General features: G+C 43.7%; 3 non-coding genes across 3 annotated transcripts; all 3 read left to right on the top strand.

Annotated features, from left to right (window-relative positions):
• Positions 1 to 2,283: 2,283 nt before the first annotated feature.
• On the top strand, positions 2,284 to 2,355 carry trnae-cuc. Its single transcript has one exon. It is a non-coding gene; the product is annotated as a tRNA-Glu (tRNA).
• A 1,520-nt stretch (positions 2,356 to 3,875) lies between these two features.
• trnae-cuc lies at positions 3,876 to 3,947 on the top strand. The gene has a single exon. It is a non-coding gene; the product is annotated as a tRNA-Glu (tRNA).
• A 1,519-nt stretch (positions 3,948 to 5,466) lies between these two features.
• Positions 5,467 to 5,538, top strand: trnae-cuc. Its single transcript has one exon. It is a non-coding gene; the product is annotated as a tRNA-Glu (tRNA).
• Positions 5,539 to 8,494: the final 2,956 nt, after the last annotated feature.

Below are 8,494 nucleotides of genomic sequence, written 5' to 3'. Positions count from 1 at the left end.
TTCTGGACAAAGTGGCTCTCTGCTTTGCTCAGTGGAAAATACGAGGCTAGTCTATTGTTGACAGAAGCTGCGTAAAGCTGCACCGAGCAGATCAAATTGCCCAGGAAGTCAGACACTGAAACAGCATAGAGAATCCGATCAAAAAAGACAAAACACTTGTCTGTTAGGTCTGTTTATGTTTATGTGATTAGAAGAGATGTGTGAATTAGCTGCTTGACAATAGTAATAATGATTTCTTACCACTGCTACGCAGACGACACGCAACCCTACCTATCCTTCCCGCCAGGCGATCCCACTGTCTCGTTGCAGATCACGGACTGTCTATCGACATATCTGCATGGATGAAGGCTTGCGACCTTCAACTAAACCTCTCTAAGACTGAACTCTTGGTCATTCCAGCCAAGCAATCTATCCACCATAACATCAAACTACAAATTGACTACGCAACCATCACTCCAACCAAGGTGGTGAGAAACTTGGGTGTCATGATTGGTGACCAGCTGTCCTTTTCAGACCATGTTGCTACTGTCTCTCGGTCATGCCACTTGTATATACAATACAATGATCTTGTATTGATTGCACTTTTTGTTAACTCTTACTTCCTTCCCTAGGTATTTACCCCATTGATGTGATATGTACTGTGAGCTCTTACGAGTATTTATTGCTGCTCTTACTAGTATGTATTGTCAGTAGTTGATGCTCTGTTGATGCTTGTATGTTGTTCCTCAAATGTAAGTCGCTTTGGATAAAAGCGTCTGCCAAATGAGTAAATGTAAATGTAAATGATCATTTGTCAACATCATGAAATCATGCAACAGAAACGTTGCTTTGGCGAAGAGGATTTCTTGTCACCAACACTGACTGAAGGCTGCAGTCCACCGCGCTCTGCGTTCTGGCTGCGAGGAGGACGCCACAGCTGATCGCAGCCATTCTAGACAAAGCTTGGGATTCCACCAGATGCGCCGCAGAGCGATTCAGAAGCGGCTCTCTGCTTTGCTCAGTGGAGAATACGAGGCTAGTCTATTGTTGACAGAAGCTGCGTAAAGCTGCACCGAGCAGATCAAATTGCCCAGGAAGTCAGACACTGAAACAGCATAGAGAATCCGATCAAAAAAGACAAAACACTTGTCTGTTAGGTCTGTTTATGTTTATTAGAAGAGATGTGTGAATTAGCTGCTTGACAATAGTAATAATGATTCTCTTACCACTGCTACGCAGACGACACGCAACCCTACCTATCCTTCCCGCCAGGCGATCCCACTGTCTCGTTGCAGATCACGGACTGTCTATCGACATATCTGCATGGATGAAGGCTTGCGACCTTCAACTAAACCTCTCTAAGACTGAACTCTTGGTCATTCCAGCCAAGCAATCTATCCACCATAACATCAAACTACAAATTGACTACGCAACCATCACTCCAACCAAGGTGGTGAGAAACTTGGGTGTCATGATTGGTGACCAGCTGTCCTTTTCAGACCATGTTGCTACTGTCTCTCGGTCATGCCACTTGTATATACAATACAATGATCTTGTATTGATTGCACTTTTTGTTAACTCTTACTTCCTTCCCTAGGTATTTACCCCATTGATGTGATATGTACTGTGAGCTCTTACTAGTATTTATTGCTGCTCTTACTAGTATGTATTGTCAGTAGTTGATGCTCTGTTGATGCTTGTATGTTGTTCCTCAAATGTAAGTCGCTTTGGATAAAAGCGTCTGCCAAATGAGTAAATGTAAATGTAAATGATCATTTGTCAACGTCATGAAATCATGCAACAGAAACGTTGCTTTGGCGAAGAGGATTTCTTGTCACCAACACTGACTGAAGGCTGCAGTCCACCGCGCTCTGCGTTCTGGCTGCGAGGAGGACGCCACAGCTGATCGCAGCCATTCTAGACAAAGCTTGGGATTCCACCAGATGCGCCGCAGAGCGATTCAGAAGCGGCTCTCTGCTTTGCTCAGTGGAGAATACGAGGCTAGTCTATTGTTGACAGAAGCTGCGTAAAGCTGCACCGAGCAGATCAAATTGCCCAGGAAGTCAGACACTGAAACAGCATAGAGAATCCGATCAAAAAAGACAAAACACTCTGCCTGTTACTTAAGTCTGTATATGTTTCTGTGATTGGAAGAGATGTGTCTTTGTGTTGCCACTACTGTTTCTATGGCTTCCATATAAAAGATATATTTGACTGCTTTCTAAGTTATCCACATAGGCATAGCTGCACAAGCTGATGGAACATGTTGGTGTCCTATTTGAAATGGCATTTCACTGCTCACGCTCCCTGGTGGTCTAGTGGCTAGGATTCGGCGCTCTCACCGCCGCGGCCCGGGTTCGATTCCCGGTCAGGGAAAGTACACTTTATGTCTGTCTGTGACTGTGAATTTGCTGCTTGACAACAGTAATGTTGATCATTTGTCAATTTCATGAAATCATGCAACGGAAATGTTGCTTTGGCGAAGAGGATTTCTTGTCACCAACAATGACTGAAGGCTGCAGTCCACCGCGCTCTACGTTCTAGCTGCGAGGAGGACGCCACAGCTGATCGCAGCCATTCTGGACAAAGTGGCTCTCTGCTTTGCTCAGTGGAAAATACGAGGCTAGTCTATTGTTGACAGAAGCTGCGTAAAGCTGCACCGAGCAGATCAAATTGCCCAGGAAGTCAGACACTGAAACAGCATAGAGAATCCGATCAAAAAAGACAAAACACTTGTCTGTTAGGTCTGTTTATGTTTATGTGATTAGAAGAGATGTGTGAATTAGCTGCTTGACAATAGTAATAATGATTCTCTTACCACTGCTACGCAGACGACACGCAACCCTACCTATCCTTCCCGCCAGGCGATCCCACTGTCTCGTTGCAGATCACGGACTGTCTATCGACATATCTGCATGGATGAAGGCTTGCGACCTTCAACTAAACCTCTCTAAGACTGAACTCTTGGTCATTCCAGCCAAGCAATCTATCCACCATAACATCAAACTACAAATTGACTACGCAACCATCACTCCAACCAAGGTGGTGAGAAACTTGGGTGTCATGATTGGTGACCAGCTGTCCTTTTCAGACCATGTTGCTACTGTCTCTCGGTCATGCCACTTGTATATACAATACAATGATCTTGTATTGATTGCACTTTTTGTTAACTCTTACTTCCTTCCCTAGGTATTTACCCCATTGATGTGATATGTACTGTGAGCTCTTACTAGTATTTATTGCTGCTCTTACTAGTATGTATTGTCAGTAGTTGATGCTCTGTTGATGCTTGTATGTTGTTCCTCAAATGTAAGTCGCTTTGGATAAAAGCGTCTGCCAAATGAGTAAATGTAAATGTAAATGATCATTTGTCAACGTCATGAAATCATGCAACAGAAACGTTGCTTTGGCGAAGAGGATTTCTTGTCACCAACACTGACTGAAGGCTGCAGTCCACCGCGCTCTGCGTTCTGGCTGCGAGGAGGACGCCACAGCTGATCGCAGCCATTCTAGACAAAGCTTGGGATTCCACCAGATGCGCCGCAGAGCGATTCAGAAGCGGCTCTCTGCTTTGCTCAGTGGAGAATACGAGGCTAGTCTATTGTTGACAGAAGCTGCGTAAAGCTGCACCGAGCAGATCAAATTGCCCAGGAAGTCAGACACTGAAACAGCATAGAGAATCCGATCAAAAAAGACAAAACACTCTGCCTGTTACTTAAGTCTGTATATGTTTCTGTGATTGGAAGAGATGTGTCTTTGTGTTGCCACTACTGTTTCTATGGCTTCCATATAAAAGATATATTTGACTGCTTTCTAAGTTATCCACATAGGCATAGCTGCACAAGCTGATGGAACATGTTGGTGTCCTATTTGAAATGGCATTTCACTGCTCACGCTCCCTGGTGGTCTAGTGGCTAGGATTCGGCGCTCTCACCGCCGCGGCCCGGGTTCGATTCCCGGTCAGGGAAAGTACACTTTATGTCTGTCTGTGACTGTGAATTTGCTGCTTGACAACAGTAATGTTGATCATTTGTCAATTTCATGAAATCATGCAACGGAAATGTTGCTTTGGCGAAGAGGATTTCTTGTCACCAACAATGACTGAAGGCTGCAGTCCACCGCGCTCTACGTTCTAGCTGCGAGGAGGACGCCACAGCTGATCGCAGCCATTCTGGACAAAGTGGCTCTCTGCTTTGCTCAGTGGAAAATACGAGGCTAGTCTATTGTTGACAGAAGCTGCGTAAAGCTGCACCGAGCAGATCAAATTGCCCAGGAAGTCAGACACTGAAACAGCATAGAGAATCCGATCAAAAAAGACAAAACACTTGTCTGTTAGGTCTGTTTATGTTTATGTGATTAGAAGAGATGTGTGAATTAGCTGCTTGACAATAGTAATAATGATTCTCTTACCACTGCTACGCAGACGACACGCAACCCTACCTATCCTTCCCGCCAGGCGATCCCACTGTCTCGTTGCAGATCACGGACTGTCTATCGACATATCTGCATGGATGAAGGCTTGCGACCTTCAACTAAACCTCTCTAAGACTGAACTCTTGGTCATTCCAGCCAAGCAATCTATCCACCATAACATCAAACTACAAATTGACTACGCAACCATCACTCCAACCAAGGTGGTGAGAAACTTGGGTGTCATGATTGGTGACCAGCTGTCCTTTTCAGACCATGTTGCTACTGTCTCTCGGTCATGCCACTTGTATATACAATACAATGATCTTGTATTGATTGCACTTTTTGTTAACTCTTACTTCCTTCCCTAGGTATTTACCCCATTGATGTGATATGTACTGTGAGCTCTTACTAGTATTTATTGCTGCTCTTACTAGTATGTATTGTCAGTAGTTGATGCTCTGTTGATGCTTGTATGTTGTTCCTCAAATGTAAGTCGCTTTGGATAAAAGCGTCTGCCAAATGAGTAAATGTAATGTAAATGATCATTTGTCAACGTCATGAAATCATGCAACAGAAACGTTGCTTTGGCGAAGAGGATTTCTTGTCACCAACACTGACTGAAGGCTGCAGTCCACCGCGCTCTGCGTTCTGGCTGCGAGGAGGACGCCACAGCTGATCGCAGCCATTCTAGACAAAGCTTGGGATTCCACCAGATGCGCCGCAGAGCGATTCAGAAGCGGCTCTCTGCTTTGCTCAGTGGAGAATACGAGGCTAGTCTATTGTTGACAGAAGCTGCGTAAAGCTGCACCGAGCAGATCAAATTGCCCAGGAAGTCAGACACTGAAACAGCATAGAGAATCCGATCAAAAAAGACAAAACACTCTGCCTGTTACTTAAGTCTGTATATGTTTCTGTGATTGGAAGAGATGTGTCTTTGTGTTGCCACTACTGTTTCTATGGCTTCCATATAAAAGATATATTTGACTGCTTTCTAAGTTATCCACATAGGCATAGCTGCACAAGCTGATGGAACATGTTGGTGTCCTATTTGAAATGGCATTTCACTGCTCACGCTCCCTGGTGGTCTAGTGGCTAGGATTCGGCGCTCTCACCGCCGCGGCCCGGGTTCGATTCCCGGTCAGGGAAAGTACACTTTATGTCTGTCTGTGACTGTGAATTTGCTGCTTGACAACAGTAATGTTGATCATTTGTCAATTTCATGAAATCATGCAACGGAAATGTTGCTTTGGCGAAGAGGATTTCTTGTCACCAACAATGACTGAAGGCTGCAGTCCACCGCGCTCTACGTTCTAGCTGCGAGGAGGACGCCACAGCTGATCGCAGCCATTCTGGACAAAGTGGCTCTCTGCTTTGCTCAGTGGAAAATACGAGGCTAGTCTATTGTTGACAGAAGCTGCGTAAAGCTGCACCGAGCAGATCAAATTGCCCAGGAAGTCAGACACTGAAACAGCATAGAGAATCCGATCAAAAAACAAAACACTTGTCTGTTAGGTCTGTTTATGTTTATGTGATTAGAAGAGATGTGTGAATTAGCTGCTTGACAATAGTAATAATGATTCTATTACCACTGCTACGCAGACGACACGCAACCCTACCTATCCTTCCCGCCAGGCGATCCCACTGTCTCGTTGCAGATCACGGACTGTCTATCGACATATCTGCATGGATGAAGGCTTGCGACCTTCAACTAAACCTCTCTAAGACTGAACTCTTGGTCATTCCAGCCAAGCAATCTATCCACCATAACATCAAACTACAAATTGACTACGCAACCATCACTCCAACCAAGGTGGTGAGAAACTTGGGTGTCATGATTGGTGACCAGCTGTCCTTTTCAGACCATGTTGCTACTGTCTCTCGGTCATGCCACTTTGCTCTATACAACATAAGAAAAATCAGGCCCTACCTCACTCAGTACGCCACCCAGCTTCTGGTACAGGCCATGGTTATCTCTCGCATCGACTATTGCAATGCCCTCCTAGCAGGTCTTCCAGCTTGTGCGGTGAAACCCTTACAAATGGTTCAGAACGCAGCAGCACGTCTGGTTTTTGATCAGCCCAAAAGGACTCATGTCACTCCATTACTCAGTGACCTCCACTGGCTCCCCGTGGCCTCCAGAATCAAATTCAAGTCACTAATGCTTGCATACAGAGTGACTACTGGGTCTGCACCCATCTACCTAAACTCCATAATACAAACTTACGTTCCTTCTCGGCCGCTACGCCTCTCCAACGAACGCCGCCTGGCTCTGCCATCCCTTCACACAGAGCAATCCCAGTCCCGGCTATTCGCATCTGTGACACCACAATGGTGGAACGAGCTACCACACGCCATCACAGCAGGGACGTCCCTCTCTAACTTCAAGAAGCTCTTGAAAACTCATCTCTTCCGAGAACACTTCCTCTTATAACACCTCTAACTCCTAACCTCTAACATGCACTTCCTGTGCTCTTCTTCTTCTATCCCCTACAATGATCTTGTATTGATTGCACTTTTTGTTAACTCTTACTTCCTTCCCTAGGTATTTACCCCATTGATGTGATATGTACTGTGAGCTCTTACGAGTATTTATTGCTGCTCTTACTAGTATGTATTGTCAGTAGTTGATGCTCTGTTGATGCTTGTATGTTGTTCCTCAAATGTAAGTCGCTTTGAATAAAAGCGTCTGCCAAATGAGTAAATGTAAATGTAAATGATCATTTCGGCACAAGCTGATGGAACAGGTTGGTGTCCTATTTGAAATGGTTGTCTACTGGTTAGGATTTGTCAGTCTCATAAAAGATTATAATATAAAAGGAACAGATATGAATTAGTGTTAACTAAAAGACTATGTTCCTACCTTTGGCCCATTTTGTGGGATATTCAGTCGATGAAGGACATGCTGGGAGAACGCTCTAAACATCCCTTCACTGTAGCAGTCTGAGATCTGCCGTCAACACATCAAAAAGTGTCAATGACATCCACACATGCAATATATTTCATCTATTCAAATGATTATTTTGTTTTTAGAAAATGAATTGATGGCAATCTGAATCCGGCTACTCTAGTGCACTGCAATGGGTTATGATGAAAAATATGTAACACCCTTGAAATCTGTCTATCATAAACATATTTCCTAATCTCCCAAGAATGAATAACATATGAGCCAATGCATTTCTCAAGTCTAAAAATCTCACAAACACACACTGCTTCACTGCAGTTGTAAATGTGGGCACATGAATATAAACATGACATGTGCTGCAGGGGCAATCGCAAGCATCAGCTTGAGGCTGACCTATCAATATTTCACACCTCAAGGCTGGAACCACAGGACAATGCACATTTACATGGTATCATCTTTGTAGTAATCTCCTTGGAATTATCATTTAAATAACATAAGCACTTGCTGAGCTTTTGAATACATCACATAAATATTTGACTTGAACTGCATGTTTCACGACTAAAACCGGATATCATTGTGCATGTGGGGACGAATGTCCAATAAAGGCTTTTAATAAATCTATCACAAAAATATTTAAATGATTACACAAACAAGGCAGCATTGAAACTACGAGATGCTGCAATTTGTTCAAAGCAAATACATGTACATAATAAAGTACATCTGTTTAGTGGCCACACACACAAACACACACACATATACATGACAGGTAACTTACGAGAGGTGTGTTATAAAAGAGGCCATATCTCATTCTCGGGAGGAGGGAGAAGAAGGCATCTTTAAAACACACCTATGGACAAAGTGTAAATAAATCAATGTAGTAAGCATACAGAATGGCACAGAAATCATTTGTGTATATGTCATGCTGTTGTACACGAATGCATGCGTACTTCATACATCTTCAAGTGCTTTACAAAATATGGGAATGATGATTTGGGTGTACAAGACCAATTAGGCAATATATAGTAAACATAAAACCTGCACATTGCTGTGGTGTTTTTGAACTGCTATTCTCAGAGATCACTCAAGCACATATTTCTTATTTGTTCAGCCATGGCTGGTCATACTAACTTAACAGCTTCTTACATATATCATCAATACCATTTTTGCTACTTGTGGATACACCAAACACAATATTTCCAG

Source organism: Micropterus salmoides, unplaced genomic scaffold, assembly GCF_014851395.1.
Source record: "Micropterus salmoides isolate LMB-PRFRI ecotype aquatic unplaced genomic scaffold, ASM1485139v1 Ms_hic_scaffold_141, whole genome shotgun sequence".
NCBI lineage: Eukaryota > Metazoa > Chordata > Actinopteri > Centrarchiformes > Centrarchidae > Micropterus > Micropterus salmoides.
The sequence above is the reverse complement of the archived record's forward strand: the minus strand, read 5'-3'. Positions and strand labels throughout refer to the sequence as shown.